Genomic DNA, 8,482 nt, shown 5'->3' with positions numbered 1-8,482 from the left:
AAAGAAACATAGACAATTAACTAGGGAGGTTGCTTGTAAGAGAACAACAAATAGTGAGACTGAATGCTTTGCTTGAGTTTGTAACTCTTGTATCAAGTTTGAAGAAGAAGGCTTTATAAGATACTCTTTCTCTGAGATGAATGAATGCTTTTCCAAATTATCACAGCTAATGAACCAAATTCTTACCCTCACCTAATGTCTGTGCTACCCTCCAAGCAGAACCATTATTCATTGAAACAGTTGGAGAATGACTTTACGTATAGACCATCTTAATACCTACACCATTTCTTAAATGAATGTAACCTGTTCTCTGTGGGCTAAGAATAAAGTCACTCACTCAAGTCAAATAGCTTTGACCATAACAGGAAGTCTGTATCCAAAAATTGAGCCTACAATTCATTTCTTGGTTGATAGTTCAGCAGAACTATCAACTCTCAGCTTAGCTACGATGGAGGTAAAATCCTTTGGTGATGTGAGGGTCATTGAAATAATAGCCTTATTACAATGAAATCCAATGTCTAAAAATTGTTCTTATTTTGGGCTTGTAACACAGTAAGAGCCAAGGTTTTAAACTCTACTAAATACAAAACAAACAAAAAGACTTTATATATTTATGTTCACTTAAGAAAATACTAGTAGTGATGTATTATTTTAAAGTATATAGCTAATATGTTTGGAGTTATTTAAAATTTATATTGGGAAAAATATATTTTCCCTATTGCTGTAGATGAACATCTATATAAGACTGTTACATTGACTGTTGTTTTATATCAAACAACTTTTATAATACTCATTTTTGTTATAATGTTTTATAAATTTTAAAGACTATGACAAAAAAGATATTGTAAATATTGAAGGGGGGTCTCTGGGAGGAGTGGAGGTACAAAAGGGAAACAAGAATGTGATTTAATTCTATTTACTTAAAATATGTTCTTAAATGTTAACAAATTCAGATAAATTTAAATCATGCAATAAAAGTTAAAAAAAAAAAAAGGTTAAGTATCAAACACACAGAGAGAATACCCCTCCAAGAAGCAGAGGGGGTACCTGAGAAGCCCGAGTACTCTCCCCTTGGGGACTGGGGTTTTATAAATTCTTTGAAAGGTCTTCCTCTCCTAATTTAGGCTTGGTTGTTCTTAAGAAAGACAAGATGGATGACTGGTCCACCATTTTGTAAACATATCCTGATCTGGCCTTGGATTTGTTGAGCTACTGACAGAGGGTCTATCCCTAGAAGAAAAGACCCCTGAAAGACCTTTGTTTTAAGTTGCCAGGCCTTGGTCTTAGGTCAGGAGGGAAGAGGAAGAAGCCAGCCATTTTCATGACTCTTTTCCCTATGTTTCTGCCTCTCAGGGAATCTCTCTAATGCCTAGTCCTTCATTCACCTCTCACTACTATAAGGGGCTTGGGGGTGCCAAATGCTCTAGCTTCTTCAAGCTGTCAGAAGGCAGCCTCAAGATATTTAATTTTTTTTCTGTGGGAGGGCATGTCTGAATAAAAGGCTCTCGCCATCACTACTAGAAGACATTTTTCCAGATGACTGTGGGTAGAGAACAATATTAAAGAGTGGCAGAGACAATCTTCACAAGAAACACAGTGAGCATTCCTTGTGGCATTGCCCAATGTCTCTTTAAGACAGGAGCACAAGAGGCAGACAGAAGCAGGTACTTTCATGTGGCTTTTTTCCATCACTGCACAAGGAAGTATTCCCATAAGGAGTCTTATGGAAAAGTAATAAGTAGTTAAAGAGGGAAAGTAGCATGGCCCAAGGTTCAAGCAAGAAGGTGCTTAGCAGAAATGGGGTCCAGAACCCATCATGGCCCCAGTCTAAGCTCTTCCTAACACTGTATGACAAGATACAGAAACAAGAGAGTTGTGGTAGATGAGCTCCGATGTGTGCAGGAGGGTGGTTTTCAAATAAAAGTCTTGCAAATGAGTTTTTATTTTTATAAACTGTGGGTCCTTTAATGGGCCAAGCTGTACCTCAAGATAGCTCTCCTATTGTCCCAGTGCACAGCATGTAGCTTCTTTTTAATAGTTCTTCTCTCATTAACAATTATACCCATTTTGTCTCTATATGTATATTCTTTTTCTGATCAAACTGCTACTTTTTGAACTCTCCTGTTCTACCTTTTGCTCATGATTCTCATTGTAAACCTGGCTAAAAGCAGCAAGCAATGACTATTCTAAGTCTTAATACTATGTTATCTTGAAACTACCTTCACCAAAATAGTTCATTACCTTTGGACTCAACATTGGATTTTCAGGGCATCATGGGTAAAATACAAAATCTTTGATGGAATGCCTTTATTCCAGTTCCCAGGAGAGTCATCCTTCTTACTGCTCACACTCTATAGGCATTGCGACCTTCCAAATTCCTACCAGATGGCTTAGCAAGATCCATGCCAGCACTTCTCTAGCTTACAGCTCCAGACTCTTGTATTGCTCTGACAAAGCAGCTCCAAAAGCCTGAGAGCCATACGATCACTTTCTTCATGGTACTGAGCCCGTGCTGCTGGTGCTAATTTTCTGTATTAGTTACTTTTGTGTCTCTATCCAAAATTCCTGGAAGAAATTCTTTACAGGAGTAACAAATTACTTGCCTCCTAGGTTCATAGGTTCAAACCATGGTTGATTGATCTTATCAACTGAGCAGATCATATCACAGTAGCTCTAGCATCTTTTATCAGGCAATCATTTTTATCAGGCAAATCAGGAAGAAGAGAGTATCTGTAACTAGGGCTCAACTGATGGCTTACCCCTAGAGACTTACTTCCATCAGCAAAGTCAAACCCATTCTCCTAAAGTTCTGTAGCCTTCTAAAATAGTATCAAGAAATGGGGAGCAAACATTTAAAACCTGAGCCTGTGACAATATTTCAGATTCAAATATACTGTGTATGGCTAACAGGAAGAGTGAGTGGTAACGAGGTGTATAAATTGGCTGCCATATTTGCTGTTTGTTTTCTTTTCCCCACCCACCACCGCTGTTCTTTTGACAGGGTTTCATACATCTCAGGCAAGCCTTCAACACAGCAGAGGCTAACCCTGAACTCCTGGTCCTCCTGCTTCTACTTTCAAAGTGCTTGAATTATAGACACATGCCAGCACACCCAGTTTAACAAGTACACTACCAGCTGAGACGTATGCTTCTCTCTTTCTCTCTTTCTCTCTCTCTTTCTCTCTCTCTCTCTCTCTCTCTCTCTCTCTCTCTCTCTCTTTTCTTTTTTTCTTCCTTTCTTTTTGTATGCCTAATTCATGATATGCAAATCAAGGAGGGGGAAGGTTCTCTATAAATAGAGTTTAGGTTTATATCAATGGGGAGCTACAGGAGAATGAAGTCAACAGTCTTGACATGATCTTTATGTGAAGAAATTTTTTACTAGTATCTGTATTGGAAAAAGATTCAGGAAAATTGACTGGAGGCAGGAGAAACAATTAGCAAGTTACTGTAAGAAAACATTCTATGTTACTCACTCAGGATGGTATTTTCTAGTTCTATCCATTTACCTGCAAATTTCGTGATGTCTTTGTTTTTAATAGTTGGGTAGTATTCCATTTTGTAAATGTGCCACACAGGGACTTCCAGTGGAGGAAGAGGGACACCAACGCAACCAAAAAACCTTCAACCCAAAATTTGTCTTGCCTACAAGAAGTGCAGGATAAAGATGGAGCAGTGATCGAGTGAATGGCCAACTAGTGACTAGCCCAACTTAAGACCCATCCCATGGGAGAGAGCAAACTCCTGACACTATTAATGATATTCTGCTATGCTTTCAGATAGGAGCCTAGCATAACTGTTCCCTGGAGATACTTCACCCAGCAGCTGATGGAAACAGATGCGGAGACCCACAGCCAAACAATAGGCAGAGTTTGGGGTATCTTGTGGAAGAATGGGGAAAGGAAAATGGGAGCCTGAGTGGTCAAGGATACCACAAGAAGACCTACAGGGCCAACTATCCAAGGCCCTTAGGGGTTCACAGAGACTGAACCACCAACCAAAGAGTATGTATGGGCTGGGCCCAGGCTGTTTACACATATGTAGCAGACGTGCAGCTGGTTCTTCATGTGGGTCCCTAACAATTGGAACGGGGCTGTCTGACTGTTGGAGCCCTTTGGATCCCTTTTCCGTAGCTGGGCAGCCTTGTCTGGCCTCAGTGGGAGAGGATGCCCTTTGTCCTGCCAGGATGGGTGGGTAACCTATGGGGGCCTTCCCCTGAGGAGAAGGGGAGGGAGGAATGGGGGCACAGGGTATAAGGGGTGGGACTGGGAAGGGGAGAGCTATGATCAGAATGGAAAGTGATAAATAAACAAATTAATGAAAGAAAAAGAAAGAAAGAAAGCATTCTACTTGCAAAAGGGTCCTGGACAGAGGGGTAATTAGAAGATAAAACTCAAAAAGATTTAGAGGCCCATGGGGATCTGGAACTGCAGGGGTACATAAGGTACAGCAGGCAGCAGAAAATTTGTGCCTTATTTTCTTATAACAGGCATTCTCAAAGTATATTTTCCACACTAGTAGCATAAACATCACCTGGGGACCCATGCACATCATAACCTCAGCTCCTCCTCATACTTACTGACCCAAAAGCTCTTGGGACAAGGCCCAGAAACAAGCCTTTCAGGTGATTCTAAGGCACACTGAAGCATGAGGAGCAATAGGCTGGCACAGGAGGTAAGCATGAAAGGACATAAGCTCGGGGGTGGGGGGAGGTTAGTGAGCTTGAGGCATCTGCCATTAGATATGTTGCTCAAGAGAGGATTTGGACTAGAATTAGTCCATGTAAGTCACCTGTGTAGAGAGCACAGATGAATGAACACAATGGCTCTCCCTCAGAGACTGTTTAGATTAGGAGGGATCAGAGCCCTGCAACATCAATTTTCAAGCAAAGCAACAGAAGAAATAATCCTAAAGGAAACTGAGGCGTGGTCAGAGAGGTAGTTAAAAAAAAAAAAATAGTGCTGATGTCGGGCCACAGAAGCAAAAGCCTGAAAGCATTTCAATGGGAAAAGCATGTTCAGCAATGTGGCTATAGTAACAAGGTCACAGGTAATGCTGCTGAGACCAATCGTAATGAATAAAACAAAGAAAAACCAGGATGCTGTGCCTGGGAAATTGAGTGTGATGTGAACTGTGGGATGAGGGTGTGGACTGGGGCTCGGGAAGTCTAGTTGTACTTCTAAGGGAGTAGAATAATACAGGGTGGTGGCTATAGAGAGAAATTGCCACATGGTTTTGAATATTATTTTTTTAAGATAAGAGGGGCTTGGAATGGTTAGCTGATGATGGGAAGAAGCAGTCAAGAAGGTGTGGTAGAAGTGAGCATAATCAGAAAAAGGAGGGGTCCCTGGGAAGGAAGGAATAAGATCAGAGCCCAGGAGAAAAGATTAACCTCAGGCAGAAAGTCTGAGATGCCAACTGTGCTGCACTGAAACACTGCAGATGAAATTACACATGGGCCTTTGCTCCTCTGAAATATGGAAGTCAACCACATCTGTAAAAAGTGGGAGGGACACCTAATATATGCAGAGCTCATTATTGCACACTCTAGAAGAAACTTCTATGAGACCATATCCCAAAACATAGACCTATACATGAAAAGCTTGGTGCTGATCACACTAACCCAGTAACTAGTAACTCATCACTGAGTTGATGTCACACACTTGGCATTGTATTAGATGATTCACATACAGCACTAGATTTAATATTCCCTAGCAGTCCAAGTGAAGTAGGCAGGGAATTCTACTACAATTCTAAAGTTTGGAAAAACAAGGTTCAAAAATACAAAATATCAGGCTTTTCAATGGATGCCAGTTAGGAAGGCACAGTGATAGATCAGGAGTCAAGCTTAACTCTGATTAAAGCCAATGCCTCATCCTATTCCTATGATGCCACACTACCTTCAGAAATAAAATGGCATCAATGGACATAGAATGGGAAAGGAAACCATGCCATCTAAGTGATTTGCCTCCATTCTAGACACTGGGAGAGTCAACTTCATTTTGGACTCTAAGCTCAAGGTTACAATAGAACAAACATGGTGATATTCTCTTTCCAAGATGGACATACAGTCTACATCCTATGATAGAGATTAGAAATATCAACTGGAATATAAATTAGGTAGCAATAGAGTACCTGATGGAAATACATGGGCAGAGACTGGTAAAAGAATGCCTTGATATATTAAGATAAATAAGTCAATGGAAGTTAATGCTCAATCAGTAAGAGATTAAAAAAACTCCTAAGACTATCAATTTCTCTGAACTGTATCAATTTGAAAACTGGTAAGAGCTAGAGAAAGGAGTAACCAACATAACAGGATGCAGCTATTTTTCTCTGTAGGCTGACCATGCACACATATCCTCAAGTTCTCAAGTCCTAGAGGCTCTTTGAGGCCCCAACTTGAATCCTTCACAGGGTCATCTTAGATGGGGGTTTGCAGTGATTCCAATTCCCAGGAGTTGGCTGCATTAATTCAACACCCTCCTGCTTTTCTCTGAGCACTCTTTGCTCTAAATCTCTCCTTTGCCCAAGAGAAATGACTTTTAAATTCCTCTTTACTAAAGCTTTAATTGGCTTCTAACTTCATGGTTCCCCAAAGACCTAAAATGCAGACATACACACTTGCGTGCTTCCACCTCAGTCTGTCTCTAATGTACTGGTTCTGCATCTTTTTCGACAGATGAAAGAATCCTCCAAGTGTAAGTTGGCTTTCACCTCAGCTTTTCTTAAAGGGGCCAGTCATCTCAGTCTACTGTGATGTTCACATTTCAGTGCCACAAATACGTTCACTAAAACTACACTGTCATTTCTTTATGTGCTTTCCAAAGACATTAGTACACTAAGAAGACATGTAATGAAAAAAGGTTAGAAGCTATCTTAGAGAGTCTAAGCACGGGATTGGCCCCCAAGCATGGGAAGCTAAACCAGATGAATTAAACCACATTTGGAGTTTGCAGGCCCACAGATACTAAATGATACCATGTCTGTTACAAGTCTTTTAAAGTATATTGAATATTCACCCTATAGAACATTTTAAATAGACATAATGAAGGCTAGATTGCTGTTGGTTGAAGGGGAAGAAATTAAATGCTGCTTCCCCAAAGGCCAGCCCTCTTTTTAATTCATTTGTTATGACCTAGAAATAACGGGTTCACAAAATGATTATTAAAAGGGAACAGGAGCCAGCTAGTTTAGACAGAAATGAATTCGTTTTTATAGATTATATCATTTCTAAGATCCATCAAGCTCCCAGGAAACAGAACAACGAACCACTTAAAAACAGCTAATGTTTTAAGCTGGTATTGTTTATGTCATTGGTGGACAACTGCTTTTCCTTAATAAAATAACAGGCTCTAGCATTGGATGCAAATCAAGGCAATGTGAGCAACCATTCCAGCTAGCTTATAGACATGTGGCTATGTCACTGATTTGCTACCAATTCTCAAATTTCTAGATTTATAAAATGGATGGTGTGCAGCTGCTGAGCAATAAAGGAGACTCAAGCATTACACAGGAGTGGGACTGGTTTGCTCCTTAAGTTTCACGAAATAGAAGGAAGGCACCTTTTGCAGAACAATATACAAAAGAAAACTGTTCTAGAAGCTGCAATTGAATTAAAGATGTGCAAAAGCAGTCACATGAAGAAAATAAATAGCCAAAGCCAACCATAAAAACACTAAAAAAAGGTAGCTAGGCAGCTACAGAGAAGAGCTACCAAAGGGATCATATACTTGTTGTAAGAAATAAGTGAGGGCTTAAAAAGGAAATATCTGTGGTAACCAGGCTAACGATAGCCCAAATCATGTCCACCTTCTTGTTTTATGTCCTTATATAATTCCAACCCCTCAAGCACAGGCAGGGCCTATGATTTGTTTCTAAGCAACAGAATAAAGCAAAGACAATGCCACTTACATGATTGAGTTACATATGACTGAACCTTCCATCTTGCTATCTGACTCTCTTACTCAGTCTCATGAAGCCAGCTACAAACAAGAAGGACCTGTATAGGAAGCAGTCAAATGCAGCCTCCAGTATACAAAGAGCAGAAGCTGAGGTTCTCGGCTCCAAGCCTGCTAGGAACTGATTCTAGTCAATTCCATGGACCCTAAAAGCAGACTTTTCTTATATTCCAGCCTTCAAATAACCCAACAGCTTGACCTTAGCCCTGTGAGGAGCCCAGAAGCAAAGGACCTGAATGAGCCAAGTTTTGTCTCCTAACTCCTAGAACCAACATAACAGACGCTTTGTGTTACACCTCCCGGCCTGTGGTGATTTATTGCATGCTGATGGAAAACAGACACATTTCTTTCTTTCTTTCTTTTTTTTTTTTTAGATATTTTCTTTATTTACATGTAAATTTCTCCATTCCCAGTTTCCCCTGCAAAAAATAAAGAAACAAACAAAAACAACAGAAACAAACCCCTGTTGCCTCCTACTTCCCCATGCCTGCCACCCCGCCCTCTCCCACTTTCTGGCCCTG

At 40.4% G+C, this 8,482-nt stretch overlaps 1 protein-coding gene across 4 annotated transcripts in view; it reads right to left on the bottom strand.

Moving 5' to 3' along the window:
- Dis3l2 (DIS3 like 3'-5' exoribonuclease 2) overlaps nt 1-8,482 on the bottom strand; it is a 367,143-nt gene that overhangs the window by 201,351 nt on the left and 157,310 nt on the right. The window lies entirely within an intron of this gene.

Source organism: Mastomys coucha, unplaced genomic scaffold (assembly GCF_008632895.1).
Source record: "Mastomys coucha isolate ucsf_1 unplaced genomic scaffold, UCSF_Mcou_1 pScaffold14, whole genome shotgun sequence".
Classification (NCBI taxonomy): Eukaryota; Metazoa; Chordata; class Mammalia; order Rodentia; family Muridae; genus Mastomys; species Mastomys coucha.
Note: the sequence above shows the minus strand (reverse complement) of the source record. Positions and strands in the feature narration are given on the sequence as shown.